Source organism: Schistocerca serialis, chromosome 8, assembly GCF_023864345.2.
Source record: "Schistocerca serialis cubense isolate TAMUIC-IGC-003099 chromosome 8, iqSchSeri2.2, whole genome shotgun sequence".
NCBI classification, from domain to species: domain Eukaryota; kingdom Metazoa; phylum Arthropoda; class Insecta; order Orthoptera; family Acrididae; genus Schistocerca; species Schistocerca serialis.
In genome coordinates this window covers 276,802,778-276,815,889 of record NC_064645.1, presented here as the reverse complement: position 1 = coordinate 276,815,889, position 13,112 = coordinate 276,802,778, and the positions used below count along the sequence as shown (strand labels likewise).

At 40.9% G+C, this 13,112-nt stretch overlaps 1 non-coding gene across 1 annotated transcript; it reads right to left on the bottom strand.

Moving 5' to 3' along the window:
- Positions 1 to 11,279: 11,279 nt before the first annotated feature.
- Trnaa-cgc (transfer RNA alanine (anticodon CGC)) lies at positions 11,280 to 11,358 on the bottom strand. Its single transcript has one exon. It is a non-coding gene; the product is annotated as a tRNA-Ala (tRNA).
- Between the last annotated feature and the right edge of the window lie 1,754 nt (positions 11,359 to 13,112).

Below are 13,112 nucleotides of genomic sequence, written 5' to 3'. Positions count from 1 at the left end.
TCACGATGAATAGCTGCTGCAGAATATCCTTTGGCTGTGAAAAACCTTATGACAGCACGCACTTCACATTTGGCGGGGTTTTCTATTGCAGCACACATTTCAAACTGCCACAAAAACTAAACTAGCGCAGGTACGACGTTCACTCGACCACGGCTTGATGCCGACTGACCTGTTGAGTGCGTGAACGCACAGATGGCGTCGCTACTCCCCCCACAACCCGCACTGTGACCAATCGGAGGTTACTTTCTGAACCGCCCTCGTATTTTGGTGAGACCATGGGTGTATGGGATGTTGGAGCATAGGGAGGTGGTGTCAGCAGTGACAAGTAGGGATCATGGAGCTGAAGGGGTGGGGTTGGTGTAGTTTCAGTGAAGGAAGTGGTTGGTGTCCTTTATATGTGAGGTTAGACTATGGGAAGTTGGTTGAAGGTGTTGGTCAATGAGCGCTAAATTTCTTTCAGTAGGGGCACAGTAATCAGCCACAATGGACTATCCAGGATTACTGGGTTTTTGGATTTTTGGGGGTATGTAGAAGGTGGTTGTGCAGGATGTCATAGGAGTGAGGAGGGAAATGGATTCAGAGGAGATGTTCTATGAAGGGCCTAAGGCTTTAAGCATGGATTGAATGTAGTATTGGACTTCTGGGATAAGATCACTCTGGCAGAGTTTGTAGGTGGAGGAGTCAGATAATTGGTGGAGGCCTTCAGTCAAGTTGTCACTGCAGTTCATAAGAACGGTGGAGGGACTTTTGTCTGCAGGTAGGATCATTAGTTCGGGATTTGTTTTGAGGTTGTGGATGGCTGTTCTTTCTTCTACTGAAAGGTTGGTGCACTACTACCTCTTCCCCTTCCCTGCCCTCTCCTGATTGCTTCTTACATCCCATAAAATAGCTGCATTCCAGCAGGAGATGCTGGAGCTGACAGTTTTGTGTGCATGAGGTATGCTTGCTTGTGTGTATGAAAGGTCTGTGTCTCTCTTTTACTGTTGAAGGCTGTGGCTGATAGTTTTATGTAGGTGTCTTTTAATTGTGCCTGTCTACAACTTAATCCCCCATCTTCATGGTAAATAGCAATCTGTCTTTTTCTACACTGTTGATATTCCTACCTGGAGATTCCATTTTTTGATTTTGCCAACTGGTTTCCTCCATCCTGCAACCCTTTGATGTTTCCCTTTGTTACTCTTCACTGTAGCATTGCTCTACTCAGTGTCCATTCTTTTTCTTCTTTACTGTGTTTATTCACTGCCTTCCAAACCACATCTACTTCTGAGCCACATTGTATCAAAGGGTGAAACAAGATGGTGCTTATGAAAAATGATACTGTGATGCTCTCATCAAAAACAGAAAAGTTGAACAGTTTGTTGTGTAAAGAATGTAATAAAAAGGCGATGAAAGGAATCTTATGTGTTATGTGAAATTACTAGTTACACGAAAGGTGAGCCAAAGTAAACTTAAAATACATTAGTGATGATTATTTATGGACATGTCTCACTGTTTACATTTCAAAACACCAAAACTTGAAAAAGCAGTGAAAACAAAAAGCAAAATTATCAAGATATTACAAGGTGATATTGAGGTGTTGAAAAGTGAAGTCTTGACTATAAAGCATTGAAATGATCATTTATTACGAGAAAAAGAAATCAGTGCATCCAAAAACAGTGAAACAAAAACGAAACAACATTGTGACAATTCATGTGTATATACTAGCAGTGGACCAATAAACATCAAAACAATGACTCCAGATAAAGACAAAATCATAAATAACGTAGTAATAGTGTTGGCCAACAGCCATGGTCGTGGACTAGTGTAAATTTTCAACCAGACAACACAACTAAAATCAATGGGTATTACTAAACCAAATGCCCCATTTTCTGAAGTAGGGAAGCTAGTACAATCTGCCGATTGTACCAGTCTTGATCAAAATGATTTTGTTGTATTATTAGGAGGCTCAAATGGTGTATATAAAAATGAAACTGAAGAGGCCACATGTAGTCTGAAAAATGCTTAAGCCACTTAACTCACACAAACATGGTAGTATGCAATATTCCACATAGATTTATTTTTATTTATTGATTTATTTAACCTGGCAAGATTAGGGCCATCAGGCCCTCTCTTACATCTAACCAGGCATTCTACTTATTTTACATTCATATGTTTTAGTAAGCATGTTAAACTACATCTAGTACAAAAAGTGAAATAAACAATTTGAAAGGTACACCTGGAAAAATACATACATATAGAGTTTATATTCTTAGGTCACAAGTGCTGTTATAATTAGACATTATTGAAGAGACAGATTTTAGATAGGAGTGCTGGCAGCAGGGAGTATGAGGGAGACTCATGGTGAAGGGAGGAGAAGAATAGAGACATGATGAAACATAATTAAGGAAATATAAAGGAAAAGAAGATTGCATGGCTAATAGAGATAGATGAAGAGGAAGGCATCTCAGGAGCAAGGTAGGAGACGCTAGCTTGGCTATTTGACAGATGAGGGGATTGTCCTTGTACATTAATTTTGTGGAGAACTTTGTGAGGATGATAGTAGGAAATGCTTCAACTTCTTCTTAAAAGCAGCAGGAGATCGAATTTTGCGCAAGGTAAGGGGCAGTTTGTTCCAGAGGCGGACAGCGGCAACTGAGAAGGAGCTTGCAAAAGTTTTTATTTTGTGAGTGGGCACAGTTAGGATACCGAATAAGAGTGACCTCGTGTTTCGATTATAATGGCATGACAGGTTTTTAATCTCTGAAGCAAGGTACTGGGGTGCTTGCGCGACGAGGAGTCGTTGGAGTAGACATAGAGTGTGGTAGTCACGCAATTTGTCCGGCCGCAGCCACCCTAGCTCGGAGTATGAAGCACTAACATGATCATATCGGTGAATGTTGCAGGTGTAACGCACACAGGCATTCATGGTTAGCTCTAGCCGTCTTTTGTTTTCACTACTCATGCCTTGTTGAATCACATCACAATAGTGGAGGTTCGGTAGAACGAGTGCTTGCACGAGCTGGCGTTTCAAGTCCTGTGGAAATATGTTCCGAAACTTTTTGAGAGCATAGAGACAAGCAGACGTCTTTCGGCGCACTGCGACTGTATTCTCCGCCCAATTGAGATGCTCATCCAAAGTTACACCCAAGTTCTTCACTGTTTTCTGATATGGTATTGGAGTACCGTCGAGCAGAATAGGAGGTAGCCGTTCGCGGAAATCTGAACTTATTAATTTCTGATGGGCTATTAAGATTACTTGCGTCTTTTTTGCATTTAGTTTCAGCCCCAGGTTTTTCGCCCACGTCACTACTGAAGACAGATCATCATTCATCTGAGCGATTGCAGTGTTTACATCTTCAGGTCTGACGCTTAGGTAGAGTTGGAGGTCGTCGGCATAGAAATGATATTTACAGGAGGACAGAACCGACGAAATATCGTTGACATATAAAGAAAACAAAAGTGGTCCTAAGACTGATCCTTGTGGCACTCCCGAGGAAACATGTTTCCAGGAAGATTTTTCATTTACGCAGACAACACATTGCTGTCTGTCTTTTAAGTAGCTTTCAAACCATCTCATTGCACTATCAGAGAAATTAAGCTGTTGCATTTTTCTGAGCAATATGTCAAAGTTAACAGTGTCAAAAGCTTTGCTGAAGTCCAGTAGCGTCAATATTGTTGCCTTTCGATTGTCGATGGCATATTTCAGGTCATCAGTTACTTTAATTAGAGCAGTGTTTGTGCTGTGATGTTTACGGAAACCGGATTGAAATTTGTCATATAGGCTGAATTCATGCAAGTGTTCAGTGATTTGGTCATGAACAATATATTCAAGTGCTTTGGAAACAGCAGGCAGTATGCTAATTGGTCGGTAATCACTAGGCAGTTGCGGGTTTTCGATCTTAGGGATGGGTCGAATTAGGCTTCTTTTCCATGCAGTGGGATATATTCCGTTCACCAGGGAAAAATTAAATATGTCAGTCAAGACAGGTACTAAGATATCGGTAACATTCTTAATCATGGTTATACCGATACTGTCGTTGCCTATTGCTTTTCTTGCCGTATTTGTTGTTACATGTTTTAGATGGAAGGTATCGTTGTTAGTTATCCTGTTTGGGGATTCTTGTGGACGGTAATTATCAGCTGTGCTGGTATTCAGAGGTGCAGAGAAGAATTCATTTAATTCGTTAGCTGACACATGAAAAGTAGTTTCCGATTTTGCCTTTCCGACCCTCAAGCTACGGAGATTCTTCCATAGAGTCGTGGGCGTCAGATCACTGCATACAAGGGAGCGAGCGTGCCTGATTTTAGCATTGCGAATGCATTGTTTCACTCTGTTCCGTAGCTTTCTATATTCTTCGAAAAGCTCGGGTTTCGGATCTGCCTTGAAACGCCTGTGGGCAGCATCCCTATTAGTCATCATTTGACGTAATTCAGCTGTCAGCCATGGAGCAGGAGATTTTCTTACACGGATTGGGCGCAAAGGTGCATGTTTGTCATAGAGGGCAGTGAGTTTATCACCAAGTTCATTAATTTTGCCGTCGATTGTGGGTTTTCTGATTATTTGATGCCATGAGATTTCTGAGCAATCGGCTGTTAGAGCGTCAAGGTCAATACGTTTCATGTTCCTACAAGTTATGTAACGCGATTTGATCCTTGGGGGCTGCACAGAGTAGGCCAGGAATATTACATCATGTGCTGAGAGGCCAGGGGCCGATGTTTGACCAACATCTCTTACTTTGTCAGTCTGTTTCGTTGCGATTACGTCTATAAGAGTATGACTGTGCGCCGTATGGTGTGTAGGTTGTAATGGAAGAATGTTCATGCTATTGCAACTAAACAGTCTTCTTAGGTTTATTGCGGAGGGAGTGTCTCTTATCAGGTCTATGTTCAAGTCACCCATTACAATGACATGTTCGTATTGACACTGAAGTGAATGTAATTCTGACTGGAAGGAACTCATTGAGCTTATTTTTGGCGGCTTGTACACGACGCCAGTCAAGAATTTCCGACTTTGTATATTTATTTCAATGAACATGAATTCAGCCTCTTTTTCTTCAGCAGGATTTGATGTACATAAGACTTTCGCTTTCAGATCTGTTCGTATATACGCGCCGACCCCGCCACCTCGCTTTTTTGATCTGTCTGCCCTAAGAAATGTGTACCCTGGGAGATGAAAAGATGCAGAGGATATGTGTGGTTTCAACCACGTTTCAGATAAGAGGATTACGTGGTAGTTTAGTTGGTTGAAGAGGAGGCTAAGTTCTTCGTAATGCGCAGGTAAAGACTGGATGTTGCAGTGAGCTGCTAAAAGCTCTGACGCGTTCCGCTGAGCAGCCTGGAGTAGAGTGGCAGACTGGTTTGTCCCTTTGTTAGGCACTACCTGCCGCGAGGGGCACTGGCCGCTGCTTCTGCCAAGTGACATAACACAGGGGTGTCCGAGATTTTGCACGCCCTGTTTGTGACACCGCGAGTGCCGAAAGAAAGGCGACTGCTAAAGATTTCCTGAGGTTGCGGGAGTATAGAAAATGGATTAGTGGTATTCGGTGCAAGGAGAATATGACCGAAATAGTGATGGCTGTGTGTCACTGTGTATCCTCTGTCGTAAGAGGAGAAATGTAATTAGCGTATTTGAAACAGCTTAGGGTGGAAATAAGGGAGAAGGGAGTGTTTTAAGAGGCCGATGCTGCCAGCAGAGAGAAGTAAGCTTAATAATTAATAGATTATCGTAGGAAGCTAGAATTAAATAGAAATTTACTAAAGTGATACTGGTAGTGATTATCGTAGGAAGCTACAATTAGATTGAAATTTGCTAAAGTGATACTGATAGTGACTTTTGTTATGAACAATTTAAACCGAAGAGATGGGTGATTAATGAACTAAAGGAGAGACTAGTAATTGCAATAGAACTATTTCAGAATGGAAGAGAATAAACTGAGAAAATGAAAAAAGTATTAGCAGTAACTAAAATTAAGTAATGGTTAGAGCTACAGACACAAAAAAATAGTGAAAAGTTAATACAGTTACAAAAACAATTAGTTTAAGGTACAAATATGGGTATAATTAAAATATTAATAAAATTACAAGACTATATCTGAGTATTGGGGCTGTTACAATTGCAAATGGTGTTAAGTTAGCACTTTTGGCTCGAGTAGCTTCACTTAATACTATTCAGTTCTGTCGTGTTTGTGACTGTCTTCTTCCCAGCTGCTGTCTTAATGATTACTCTGCCATCCTGAGTCCACACATTCTGAAGACCGAAATGGGATATGGCACTGTTTAAAATCTTTAGCCGTTCGTGTGTCAGATCTTCCCTTATTGTAAGCCCTGTCCTTGGTAACTTCTTCTTCTGGGTAAAGATCTCTGCCCTTTTTCGGTACGAGACAAATTTAATTATTATTGGACGAGGTTTGGTGGCACCTGGTAGTTTTCGTCCCACCCGATGGCTCCTGTCAATGTCTGCCTTGGTCACTTCAACGCCTAATTTTTCACACGCAACCTGTATAAGCAGGTTGTCCGTGTCTTCTTCCTTATTTTCTACTACTCCAAACAGTCGTAGACTATTTCGCCTTTGGTACTGTTCTAGTTTGTCAGTTATGGCAGATAGTTTCCCTTCCAACTCTCATGCCTTTTTCTCGTATTCAGACACAGACTTTTTTACTGCTGTAATTTCGGCAGTATTGGCCTCAACAGTTTCACGCATTTTGGCCAATACTGCTGCCGTTACAGTATCTGATATAGTGCCTGCTATCAGATCGAGATTGTTTTTATCGCGAAGCGCAGCGTTTACCTCAGAGCAGACCAGCTCCGCTATACCGGGAGCCGCGGCCACACCTTCCGCCAAGAGCGGGCCCGCCGCACCTGCTGCTTCCCCGCTGCTGGACGCGCTGCTGTTCACTCTTCTGTTTACCATTTTCTCGAAGATATTGGCGGAGCACAGAAAAAAAATAGCACTACTGCACAGAACACTGTTGTTTTCACGATTTCCACTTGTATTAGACAACACCACCTGCGAGAACACCTTCGAATTCAACTAAATTTCGCGAGCCGAACTTAACACGTGTTACACTGCAGCCGCCATGCACTGACCAGAATGGTCCTCTGTGAACAAAGAAATTGCAGAGACAAATAAACATCTGTTAGTAGTATATAAGCATTTCAGAAATGTGGTGACTATAGAGATTAGTAATATTCGTCAAATATTTCATACTGTGCATGTCCGACATCTTAACTTTTTGGGGAAACAGGTGATAGCCAAACAAATAGCCAATATTGTGTCAGAAAGGCAGAAAAAAACTGTGATAAAAAGCTGATTCTTTGTTGGCATTACCCTCTCAATTCAAGTACACAGAAAAATTCAACGGACTCTAAATCAAAACTACAAAGTTATTCTTCATTGGAGGAAACAAAAGAAATGGAAAACAAACAAAAAATATAAACCAATCCATTGCCACTGAAGAAGTGAATCTGACATCAAAAACATCAAATAATCCTCTGCAGGAGAAAAGGAAGACAGCAAAATCACCAACTAGTGATGAACAACAGAAGAGGAATAAGACCACAGTTCCAGTGCCAAGAGGGAAGATTACAGCCTCACCAGAAGTGAAGTGCTCAGCATCAAAAGAGCCAACAATGGTTAATCTACAGAAGGGGAAACTAGTAACCCCAACTCACTTAAGTGATTTTTTTTTTCTGATGGGAGCCAGAAAAAGGACAAAAAGTTGTGTACAGGAGGAGTAAATACCTCAGCCAATACATTAATAATTACATATTAATAATACATTAATAATTACATATAAGATCTACTTTTCTCTGTGTAACTGACATTGGCTAAAAAAACAATGAAATAACTTGTATAATCTTAGACAATTATATTCAGTATCATCCTTTTGCAGAAAGAATTTAAAAATGGTGGTAGCTGCATATTTGCTAGAGATTGCATCTCCTTCCCTGTATCTGCAAGTCCATTGGAAAAGTATGCATCTGAAAAACATTTTGAGTGCAGAGACTTGAATATTGGCTCCGTATCTGAATCAAAATGTAAAACAGAACTAGAGAGCTTAATTATAATGGATGGTTTACATAACACAATTCAAAACTATACGAGTATAGGTATGAACACTCAAACTGCCATTGATTACATAATTACAAATATTCAGTCTGGCAGATATAATTGCCTCATAGAAGACATGAATTTATCAGACCACAACTCACAGACAGTAATAATGTGAGGGAATATTGGATAGTTGTAGGTAAACAACCAGAATTCTCTCAGATACAGATTTATTCACACTTAGCTTCTACACAGATACAAGTCTGGAGGCTAACTCCCGTTAGCGTCCAACATCCTGCCCAAAGATGACAAAAAACTCTCCGACGAGACTCAAAAAAGGCCTTTATCAAGACCATCACTAGTGACAACTTCCTGCAATATTGAAGGCTTATCTGTAAATAAAGAAATTTTATTATCTGACATGTGCAAACGAAACAACTGTGATGTTTTAGTGTTGCAAGAAACACACAGAGCACCAACTAGCCATAGACCAAAAATACAGGGCATGAAATTAGTTCTTGAGAGACCACATGAAAGGTACGGAAGTGCTATATTTGTGCTCTGACCTGCGAAGAAAATATAGAAATTTTAACTATTGAGCTACATTCATGTACTGTAACATCCGTGTACAAACCACCCAGTGCGAGGTTCAAATTTACAGAGCCTGGAAATTTCCATTCAAAAAACATTAAAGTCGTACGAGGAGATTTTAACTGTCACGGTCTCGCATGGGATTATAAAGAGAGAAATGACGATGGCGAAATGCTGGAGATCTGGGCAGACCAGGCTAAACTGAAATTGATACATGACCCAAAGTTGCCTGCATCATTTAACAGCGGAAGATGGAAACGAGGATATAATCCAGATAACATCTTTGTCTCCGAAAAGGTATCCCTGCAAACTGTAAAGTAAATCGAGGAACCAATTCCAAGATCGCAACACAGAGCAATAACTTGCTGCATTACTGCAGTAATCAGATCAGATGTAATGCCCTTCAAGAGACGCTTCAATTTCAAAAAAGCTCATTGGGAACTTTTCACAGAGGACCTTGATAAGGAGATCTTGGAAATTAAACCAGAGATACAATCATATGAAACTTTTATAGACCTTGTCAAGAAAATCTCTTGACGGCGCAAACCTAGAGGATGCCGCACCCAGTATATCACTGGACTCAATGGTAGCAGCAAGGAAGCTCTGAAAAAGTATGAAGAACTGTACAATAAGGACCCCCTCTCAGAGGAAACGATCCAGGCAGGTGAGGTACTGATGTCTGGTATCTCCGAAGCGAGAAAGGAAAAGTGGTGTAACCTCCTACAAGAGACGGACATGAAGCACAGCAGTAGGAAGGCATGGAAACTGGTAAAAAGTCTCAACAACGACCCAACAGAACCACAACCAAATTACAGTGAAGTTACACCTGATCAGATAGCTCACCAACTACTCATGAACGGAAAAACTAAAAGAAAGATCAGGAATCGCAAAATTAAAAGAAATTTGAATGAGGAGATTAGCTTCCTAGCTCGCCCGTTCTTCATTCAGGAGCTACAAGATGCCATCAACGATTTGAAAAACAATAAGGCCACTGGCCTCGACGATCTGAGATCTGAGCAAATTAAACATTTTGGACCGGGAGTACAAGCATGGATCCTAGAGCTAATGAATAACTGTATCACAACAATGCAAATTCCTAAACTGTGGAGGAAAGCTCGGGTTATTGCGTTATTAAAACCAGGGAAAGACCCAGCTGAAGCTAAACATTTCCGGCCTGTCTCACTGCTTTGTCATTTATTTAAAGTGCTGGAGCGAATGATCCTCAAACACATTGCTGATTATGTGGACAAAGCCCTCATTAACGAACAAGCTGGATTTCGACCAGGAAAATCATGCTGTGGGCAAATCCTTAATCTCACACAGTACATTGAAGACGGCTATCAGAGAGGAGAAGTAACTGGGGTCGCATTGCTGGATCTCAGTGCTGCATATGACACAGTTAACCATAAGTTGCTTACCTAGAAGGAGTATAATGTCACTAAGGACTACACACTTTCTATGTTCGTGCAATGCATGCTACAGAACAGACGCTACTATGTAACCTTACAATCTAAAAACAGCCGATGGAGGACACAGAAAAATGGACTTGCACAGGGTAGTGTCTTGGCTCCAATATTATTTAACATCTATACCAATGATCTTCCCATCAGCCACCAGACACGAATGTTCATATATGCTGATGATGCAGCAGTGACCACTCAGGATAAAACCTTTGAACAAGTGGAGGAGAATCTCACAGGGGCCTTAACAGAACTTGCTACCTATTATGACGGCAATAATCTCAAACCAAACCCTAGTAAATCTCAAGTATCCGCCTTCCATCTTAGGAACAAACAAGCCAAACGGAAACTCCGAGTCATGTGGCGAGGGGAAGAGCTGAAACATACAAACAGCCCAAAATACCTGGGAGTAACACTGGAAAGAGCACTTACTTTTAAGCAGCACTGTCACAACACTCAAAAAAAGGTCTGTGCCAGGAACAACATACTGCGGAAGCTAACAGGTTCATCATGGGGAGCTCAACCACATGTTTTGCGCACCACAGGTCTGGCGCTGAGTATCTCAGCAGCGGAATATGCGGCACCAGTTTGGAGGAACTCTGCTCACACTAAGCAAGTTGACGTCGCCGTAAACAAAACTGTACGTATTGCAACAGGATGCCTCAAACCAACTCCCACAGACATCATTTATCCCATCACAGGTATAGTACCACCCACTATCCGCAGACAAGTAGCCGCCGAGATCGAAAGATCAAAACAAAAGAATGATCCTCGACACCTAATGCATAAGCACCGAAAACAACGTGTCTGACTGAAATCCCACAGGAGTTTCATTGAAACTACTGAAGAGCTTGCCACCAAGCCCGTCGCAAGGCAGCTATCTCTTTGGGAAGAAATGGTGCCACACTCCACAATGGAGCTACTTGAGGAGGGATCTGCAGGATTTCAACTACCTTTTACAACTTGGAGGTCATTAAACCAGCTGCGCACTGGAGTAACTGGTTGCAAATCAAACCTATTTAAATGGTGGTAGTGGTGGTTAGTGTTTAACGTCCCGTCGACAACGAGGTCATTAGAAACGGAGCGCAAGCTCGGGTTAGGGAAGGATTGGGAAGGAAATCGGCCGTGCCCTTTCAAAGGAACCATCCCGGCATTTGCCTGAAACGATTTAGGGAAATCACGGAAAACCTAAATCAGGATGGCCGGAGACGGGATTGAACCGTCGTCCTCCCGAATGCGAGTCCAGTGCGCTAACCACTGCGCCACCTCGCACGGTCCTATTTAAATGGGGTTACAGTGATAGCGATAGGTGTGAATGTGGAGCAATACAGCACTTGGACCACCTATTGATTTGCCCAGATATGTCTATAACATGCACTAAAGATGATATTTTGAAAGTCAATGACAAAGCAAACTACGTTGCTAAGTACTGGAAAGGGAAGATGTAATTGGTGCATCCAGATACGGAAGAAGAAGAAGAAATTCATCACAGTAGTACAAAGTCTGAGCAGTAAAAGAAAATGCACACAGAAGCAGTGGATTTCCATGAAGTATTGAAGAAGTAGTGTTTGTCCTTTCACTGGAAAGACAGTGCTGACTCTTGACATGCAGAGAGGTAAGGGGCCACAACAGAGCAATTACACAGCAGAGTCAGCCACAGTTTTGAAGAATATTGGTAGGTAGGTCATCACAGAGCAGACCCACTGTATTTCTTGTAGAGATAATGGTATTAGTGGGCCACCAAAGGTGCAGACCCACTTCAGTCCTTCTAGAGATAATGGTATTGGTGGGACACCAAATGTACAGATCCACTGTAGTCCTTATAGAGATGTCCAGCAGCTATCCATTGCAAACGTGAGGGTGCACAATCACCATCAAAGAGTCTTGTGAATAATATAGCAAGTCCATGAATCACCACTTGTGCACTCACAAACTTTTTGGAATATCCGTAGTACCAGCAGTGGTGTTAACCAGTCCCTTGCTGATTTATCAACACACGTGCGAGCACTAACAGTCACCTTTTTTTAACTTCTCACATATTGTGCATACACTATGACCAACAGAAACGTGTGCAGTGAAATGAAACTTAAATCGAAGAACTAGTGTCTATACAATTTTATGACATGAGAATACAGTTATAAAGGTACAGAAGACATCATTAAAAAACATAATAATACAGATAACTTTGTTGTAATACAGGCTTTACAAAAGTAAGTATATACAACAGAAATAAGTATATACAACAGTGTTACAGGAATTATGACATAAGTAAATAAATGAGAATATTCAAACATTAATTTGACATATAATCAATAAAGGCAAAAATAACAGAGTAAATAATATCAAAACATTTTTCCAAAGTATTTGAGGATAACAGTATTCCTCATCATAGTGAATGTAGCTTAGTATTAGAAAAATTCTACAACATAACTCTTATCAGATAAACACACAAACACAGGAAGAACACAAATACACTAGGGTACACAAACATATAGCGGAATAACAGAAAAAGAGAGGACAGGGTTTGTTTTCAATGTAACAATTGGAACTGCAGTCCAATCCAAAACTTCATTCCATAGATCTTTCCTCTTATTTCAACATTTGTTCCCACAAAAAAGGCCTATCTAAGCAAGCTTTCGGTATTTGTATGTTCACATATTTCTTACCTCATTAGTTATTTTCCATTATCTTACCTCAACATTTATTCCCAAGAAAATCCTATAAACCAGTTGTCCCTAAACCATACTGTTTTATTCATATCCTCTTTCAAAATAATTATTCTTCATTATACACTACTTTTTGCCAAACCTTTTTCTTATAGCTTCTCAATGCATTTCTTCCAATTCATCACATTTCATTCTCTTATATAGCCTACACTCTCTTAAGCTTACGTAAATCTACCGAGTTCAGATATATATACTAGAGAACGAGGCAATGCAGCAGTACAAAACAATTAACACAAACAGCAATGACAAAAAAATGCAAATTGGCAAAGCAAGTAGTAGTATATCTAAATTAGGAAAGCAAATGCA